Source organism: Ornithorhynchus anatinus, chromosome 11, assembly GCF_004115215.2.
Source record: "Ornithorhynchus anatinus isolate Pmale09 chromosome 11, mOrnAna1.pri.v4, whole genome shotgun sequence".
NCBI classification, from domain to species: Eukaryota; Metazoa; Chordata; class Mammalia; order Monotremata; family Ornithorhynchidae; genus Ornithorhynchus; species Ornithorhynchus anatinus.
In genome coordinates this window covers 55175079-55182818 of record NC_041738.1, presented here as the reverse complement: position 1 = coordinate 55182818, position 7740 = coordinate 55175079, and the positions used below count along the sequence as shown (strand labels likewise).

The window sequence follows — 7740 nt, the reverse complement described above, 5'->3', positions numbered from 1 at the left end:
CCCCAGTTACTTCAGCTGTAAAATGGAGATTGAAACGTTAAACCCTATGTGAGCCATGGACTGTTACCAACCTGATTATCTTATATCTAGTCCAGCACTTAGACTGTAAGCCCGTCAAACGGCAGGGACCGTCTCTATCTGTTGCCGACTTGTTCATTCCAAGCGCTTAGTACAGTGCTCTGCACATAGTAAGCGCTGAGTAAGTACTATTGAATGAATGAACACTTAGCCTGGCACATAGTAACTACTTAACAGATGCCATTTTTAAAAAGTGCTTACTACTGGTCAAGGTCTGTGCTGATGTAGTTACAAGATAATCAGAGGGACAAGTCCCTGTGACACATTGGGCCCCCAGTCAAAAAGGGGGAGGTAAAACAGGTTCTGAATCTCCATTCAACATGAGGCCCAGAGAAGTTCAGTGACTTGCCCAAGTTCACACACGGAGCCAGAATTAAAACACAGATCTTTTGACTCTTAGTGGCCAACTTTTTCCACTAGTCCACACTACTTTTTGTAAAAAGGATGGTGGTCTGCATGTCTGCCCAGCCTCCTGCATCAGACTGAGAGCTCCCAGAGGGGCAGGGTAATGCTCATCTTGAGTTCCCTACCAGGCTGGGGGCAGGGGGTGGTCTGTGAGGGTGGGGACCATATTCTCTCCCTCACAGAGACCTCGAACACTTAGTGCTCCCTAGCTCAGAAAACCCTCAGTTGCCGGACTCTCTCCTCCTTCTTCCTTCCCGCTCTTCCCCAGCTGTTTCAATTAAACAGCCCCAAATTCATCTCTCTCTTAATCAAAGCCATTGTGAGCTTCCAAACTCACCCGTGGACTTTAATTAACTCTCACGCCAAGCAGGTCCGCTGACAGATCCGGGCTTCTCCCTCTCCCCCCAAGTCCTCCGCCCTCCCCCAACAGCCTCTTCTGAGTCGGAAGGACCCCCAAGGCTCACCCAGCCCCAGAGGACCTTCATGAGAAGCAGTATGGCCTACTGGATAGAGCACAGCGTTGGGAGTCAGAAGGACATGGGTTCTAATCCTAGCTCTGCCATTTGTCTGCAGTGTGACCTTGGGCAAGTCGCTTCACTTTCCTGTGCTTCGGTTACCGTGAAATGGGGATTAAGACTGGGAGCCCTACACGGGACAGGGACTGTGTCCAATCTGATTTGCTTGTACCCCCTCCAGTGCTTAGTACACTGCCGGGCACATAGTAAGTGCTAAGAAAATACTACAATTAAGTTAATCCTACTCTGTGTGACCAATCCCCAGAGAGCCTGCCTGAATTTTCCCTGGACAGAGCGTCCCCAGAGCACATGGGGACCAACTCTCCCAAGCACTTAATATAGTGCTCTGTACACAGTAAACACTCAATAAATATGTTTGATTGATTGATTGAATTCGGGGGGTCACTAGGACAATTCACCATGCCTTTCTCAAGACAAATGAAAACACACATAACACACGCATATATACACTTTCATTCATTCAATAGTATTTATTGAGCGCTTACTATGTGCAGAGCACTGTACTAGGCGCTTGGGATGAACAAGTCGGCAACAGATAGAGACGGTCCCTGCTGTTTGATGGGCTTACAGTCTAATCGGGGGAGATGGACAGACAAGAACGATGGCAATAAATAGAGTCAAGGGGAAGAACATCTCGTAAAAACAATGGCAACTAAATAGAATCAAGGCGATGTACAATTCATTAACAAAATAAATAGGGTAATGGAAATATATACAGTTGAGTGGACGAGTACAGTGCTGTGGGGATGGGAAGGGAGAGGTGGAGGAGCAGAGGGAAAAGGGGAAAAAGAGGGTTTAGCTGCGGAGAGGTAAAGGGGGGGTGGCAGAGGGAGGAGAGGGAGAAGAGGAGCTCAGTCTGGAAAGACCTCTTGGAGGAGGTGAGTTTTAAGTAGGGTTTTGAAGAGGGGAAGAGGATCAGTTTGGCGGAGGTGAGGAGGGAGGGCGTTCCGGGACCGCGGGAGGACGTGGCCCGGGGGTCGACGGCGGGATAGGCGAGACTGAGGGATGGTGAGGAGGTGGGCAGCGGAGGAGTGGAGCGTGCGGGGTGGGCGGTAGAAAGAGAGAAGGGAGGAGAGGTAGGAAGGGGCAAGGTGATGTAGGGCCTCGAAGCCTAGAGTGAGGAGTTTTTGTTTGGAGCGGAGGTCGATAGGCAACCACTGGAGTTGTTTGAGAAGGGGAGTGACATGCCCAGATCGTTTCTGCGGGAAGATGAGCCGGGCGGCGGAGTGAAGAATAGACCGGAGCGGGGCGAGAGAGGAGGAAGGGAGGTCAGAGAGAAGGCTGACACGGTAGTCTAGCCGGGATATAACGAGAGCCCGTAGCAGTAAGGTAGCCGTCTGGGTGGAGAGGAAAGGGCGGATCTTGGCGATATTGTAGAGGTGAAACCAGCAGGTCTCGGTAACGGATAGGATGCGTGGGGTGAACGAGAGAGACGAGTCAAGGATGACACCGAGATTGCGGGCCCGAGAGACGGAAAGGATGGTCGTGCCATCCACGGTGATACAAAAGTCTGGGAGAGGACTGGGTTTGGGAGGGAAGATGAGGAGCTCAGTCTCACTCATGTTGAGTTTTAGGTGGCGGGCTGACATCCAGGTGGAGACGTCCCGGAGGCGGGAGGAGATGCGAGCCCGAAGGGAGGGGGAGAGGACGGGGCGGAGATGTAGATCTGCGTGTCATCTGCGTAGAGATGGTAGTCAAAGCCGTGAGAGCGAATGAGTTCACCGAGGGAGTGAGTGTAAATGGAGAACAGAAGAGGGCCAAGAACTGACCCTTGAGGAACTCCAACAGTTAAAGGATGGGAGGGGGAGGAGGCTCCAGCGAAGGAGACCGATGTGTGCCAGCTCTGCTCTCAAATTCCCTCCAACTAGCCCCCACCAACATGCACAAAACCCCAGGGAGGCAGAGATTACAAAAGATCCGTGTCGGCACCCAAGAGTTTTTCAGGTAGTCATATTTATTGAGTGCTTACTATGCGTAGAGCACCGTAATAACAACTATTATTATTATTATAGTATTTAAGTGCTTACTATGTGTCAATCACCGTTCTAAGCGCTGGGGTAAATACAAGGTAATCAGGTTGTCCCACGTGGGGTTCACAGTCTCAATCCCCATTTTACAGATGAGGTAACTAAGGCCCAGAGAAGTGAAGTGACTTGCCCAGGGTCACACAGCAGACAAATGGCATAGCCAGAATTAGAACCCATGACTTCTGACTCCTAAGCCCGTGCTCTTAACCACTAGGCCATGCTGCTCCTGTACTAAGCGCTCGTGAGAATACAGTAATAAACAGACACATTCCCTGCCCACAATGAGCTTTCAGTCTAGAGTGCAGTAGTTAAATTATATCTATCCCAGCATTTAGAACAGTGCTTGGCACATAGTAAGCGCTTAGCAAGTACCATAATTATTATTAGAGCGTTTTCTATCCTGGGAGCAGTAACTGTGGTTGTTGGAGTAGTAATAATTGAGGTATTTGTTAAGTGCTTACTAAGTATCAAGCCCTGTGCTAAGCACTGGGATAATTCAATTAGCATAGAGCAGCTTAGTGGAAAGAGCAGAGGCCTGGGAGTCAGAAGGACCCAGGTTCTAACCCCGGTTCTGACACTTGGCTGCTGTGTGGTCTGGGGCAAGTCACTTCACTTCTCTGTGCCTCAGTTACCGCATCTGTAAAGTGGGGATTAAGACTGCGAGATCCATGTGGGACATAAACTGTGTCCAAACTGCTAAGCTTGTAGAGTGCCAGGAAGATAGTAAGTACTTAACAAATATCATTAAAGAAATAAATCAGTCTTTCCCACTTGGGCTTCACAGGTTAAGGGAAGGGAGAACAAGTATTTTATCCCCAATTTATAGCTGAGGGAATTGATGCACAGAGAGGTTCCCCTGGGCTCTGTCATCAGGAGGAGAGTTTCAGAAGGAGATATCCTCTCACCCAACAACATCTGAGAAGGACAACTCAGCCAACTGACTAAATCCTACCCCATGAAGGACAACTCAGCCAACTGACTAAATCCTACCCCATTTGGGGGGCTGCAGGGTGGGAAAGTCTCTGGGTTAACTCAGTCTACCTTCTGTTCCCCATCTCACAGCCTATTGCAGTGTAACATTCAGGCTTATCGAGTAACAGTTCATGCTCCGCAGAGCAATCCCAGAGCACCGATTTCTAGTTATAATCGTCCTCACTGATGAGGACAGGCTTAAAAAAAGAAAAAAAGTCTGTGAGCTGGTAAATTCTTAATCTTATTTTCAAGGCCGGTGTAAATGGGAACTCGATTCATTTCTGCCCCCAGCTGTCCCAGGACGTAATATATCTTTTTTTGTGTTGGACGGTGTCCTTCTTTTCCCATCTGCACCACTGTTTCCAGTGTTAGAGCATAACCTCGGGAGGGCAGGTACTCTGTTCAGCTTTCGGTGTGTGGTGTCTAGCAACACTTTGCACTTTAGGGGAGATGCTGAAGGTGTCCATATCCTAGCTAGCCCTTCTACCCAAGGCTTAACATGGCTCTGGGATAATAATGATGCTATTTTATTAAGCGCTTACTATGGGTCAAACACTGTTCTAAGCACTGGATGGGGATCAATCCCTCCTCCCCACTTCTCCACTTGCTCCTCCTCCCTCGGCCCGCCCCCCACTCAGCCCCTCACCGCTCCAGCTGCTACCCTGAAGAACCGCCAGAGAGGGATATAAATAAAACAAACCACATTAGAGAGTGCACCTCGGCCCACTAATTACCTAATAAATCAACCCGGTCTCACCAATTAAGAAAATAGATCCGGGCCTCGGCGGCCCCCAGATGGAAGAGCAAGGGGGTTTGGGTTGGCGGGGCTGGGGAAGGAAGAGGGAATGTAGGTAGGTATGGAGAACCGTGCCCCTTCCCCAACAGCTACCCCTGCCCAAAGCTGACAAACTCCCCTGGAGGAGGTGCAGACCCCCTATATACCCACCTTCCCTCCTCCCTTCTCTCTCTCCCCCCAATTTTTCTCCCCCTTTTCTCTCCCTCTCTCCCCCCATAAATCCCCCCAATTTTTCCCCTTTCTATCAGACCAAGCTTCCTGGGGAAGAACAATTTATCTTTCCACCCGAAGGAGATGGCTTTGGGTTTTCAGGTCAGGACCTCAGGTGCTCAGACCAAAATTTTCATCATTAATGATTTTGGTACTTGTTAAGCATTTACTATGCGCCAAGTACTGTTCTAAGCGCTGGGGTAGATACAAGCTAATCTGGTTGGACACAGTCCCTGTCCCACATGGGGCTCACACTCTTAATCCATATTTTACAGATGCAGGAATTGAGGGCCAGATAAGTGAAGTGACTTGCCCGAGGTCAAAGAGCAGAGAAGTGGTGGAACCGGGATTAGAACCCAGGCCCTTCTGACTCCTAAACCCATGCTCTATCTACTAAGCCATGCTGCTTCTCGTTGAGTCAGCTTCGGTTACATCCTGGGACAGTTCCATGGGGGTTGTTCAAGAAACTGCAATAAAACCAACAATAATAACAATAATAGTGATAATAATTATAATAATAATGTTTTTTAAATCTTCTAGGGCAGGGATTTTCCCTACTAATTCCAAGCACTTAGTACACTGTTCAGCACAGAGAAAGGGTTCAATACATACCACTGGTAGATTGATTTTTATAATAGTAATGTGTTTGATAGCACTTTCTCAGCAGTGCTCTCATTTTGCCCTCTAATATCCCTCTGAGATAGGGGAAGTATAAAAGCCTTTGTTCCATTTCATCCAGGAGGAAACAGGCTCAGAGAAGGTCACACAGCAGGCAAGTGTCAAAACTAGAACCCAAGACTCCTGATGCCCAGATTTAGGCTCAGTCCACTAGGCCCGGCACCCTCCTGTTTTGCCCATCTCCTGTCAATCGATCTATCAGTGGTACTTATTGAGTGCTTACCGTGTGCACATCCTGTACTAAGTGCTCGGGAGAGGAGATACAATAGAGAAGCGATCCCTACCCACAAGAAGCTTACAGTCTAGAGGAGATCTCTGTCCTCAATGACCTTATGGTCTAATAGGGAAGGATGGGAAATAATTCAAAAGGTAAAGGGGTTTAAGCCAAAGAATTCCAGAATGCCTAGACAGAGTTCTTCTGCACGTTATCACATCTCTGTCTGTGGGACGTAGGGAGGGTTGGGATCAACTATTCCTCTATCCTTGGAGAATGGGTGGGGTTCAACTTTCCAACTTGATTATCTTGTTTCTACCCCAGTGCTAAATAGAGTGCCTAGCACATAGTAAGCACTTAACAACTACAAAAAGGAAAGGAACTGAGCGGGTGTGTATTTGAAGATTGGTGGTGAGGGTGCCATCCTCAACCAATTGGGAGAGTGATTAAATTTTCTATTGGAAAGAAGAGTCTGCCTAGAAATAGTCTTGATCAAAACAGGGAAACTTTTACCTGGAGGAAGATTAGTGTGCAGACCCCTTTAGTTGTTTGCTCTAAAATGAGGTGATAAATTCTGCATAATGTTTTAAATCACTGGGGTGAGTACGTTTCTTGGTCCAGGAGAATTGGGTTGAAAGTTCATCATGTTGGTTAATCCCAGCTGTGAATCAATCAATCAATGAATCAATAGTTTCACTGAATGTTTACTCAGTAAGCACTTTACTAAGCAGTGGAAGGGTATAATAGAGTTAGGAGACATCATGAGGATGGTGATAATGATGATAATGATGATTTGGTATTTGTTAAGAGTTTACTGCGCACGAAGCACTGTGCTAAGAACTGGAATCGATTCCAGATAATCAAGTTGGACACAGACCCTGCCCCACATGGGGCTCACAGTCTTAATCCCCATTTTTCTGATAGAGGTAACTGAGGCCCAGAGAAGTCAAGTGACTTGCCCAAGGGCACGCAGCAGACAAGTGACAGAGCTAGGATTAGAATCCAGGCCCATCTTTCTAATCCTGGCTGTGCCACATGTCTACTGTATGACCTTGGACATGTCACTTCACTTCTCTGGGCCTCAGTTACCTGATCTGTAAAATGGGGATTGAGAGTGTAAGCCCCATGTGGGACAGGGACTGTATCCAACCTGATTAACTTGTATCTACTCTAGTACTTAGAACTGTGCTGGACATGTATCAGTGCTAGGCTGTCGAGTCACCTCCGACCCATAGCGACTCCGCAGACCCATCTCTTCCAGATCGCCACACCTCCATCTGCAATCACTCTGGTGGTTTATCCACAAAGTTTCCGTGGTAAAAATAGGAAGTGGTTTAGCGCTGCCTCCTTCCATGCAGTAAACTTGAGTCTCCACCCTCGACTCTCTCCTGTACCGCTGCTGCCCGGCATAGATGAGTTTTGACTTGTAGCAGATTTCCTTCCACTCACTAGCCACTGCCCAAGCTAGGACTGGAATGGGCATGCCTCTGTTTGACTCTCCGTCCCATAGCCGAGACTGGTAGAATACTGGAAACTCTCCAGGTGCGATCCTGAGAGGGGAAAAAGGGTATAGGGCCTCTAAAACTATTTGTCTTATCTTATGGTGTCAAGTCATCTCTGACCCATAGCCACTCCATGGACACATCTCTCCCAGAACGCCCCATCTCCACTTGCAATCATTCTGGTGGTGAACCCATAGAATTTTCTTGGTAAAAATATGAAAGTGGTTTACCATCGCCTTATTCCGCGCAGTTAACTTGAGTCTCCACCCTCAACTCTCTCTCGTGCTGCTGTTGCCCAGCACAGGAGAGTTTTGCCTTGTAG

The 7740-nt window shown here is 48.1% G+C and overlaps 1 non-coding gene across 1 annotated transcript; it reads right to left on the bottom strand.

Annotated features, from left to right (window-relative positions):
- Positions 1-7338: 7338 nt before the first annotated feature.
- Positions 7339-7476, bottom strand: LOC114815398. Its single transcript, XR_003763161.1, has one exon. It is a non-coding gene; the product is annotated as a small nucleolar RNA SNORA7 (small nucleolar RNA).
- Between the last annotated feature and the right edge of the window lie 264 nt (positions 7477-7740).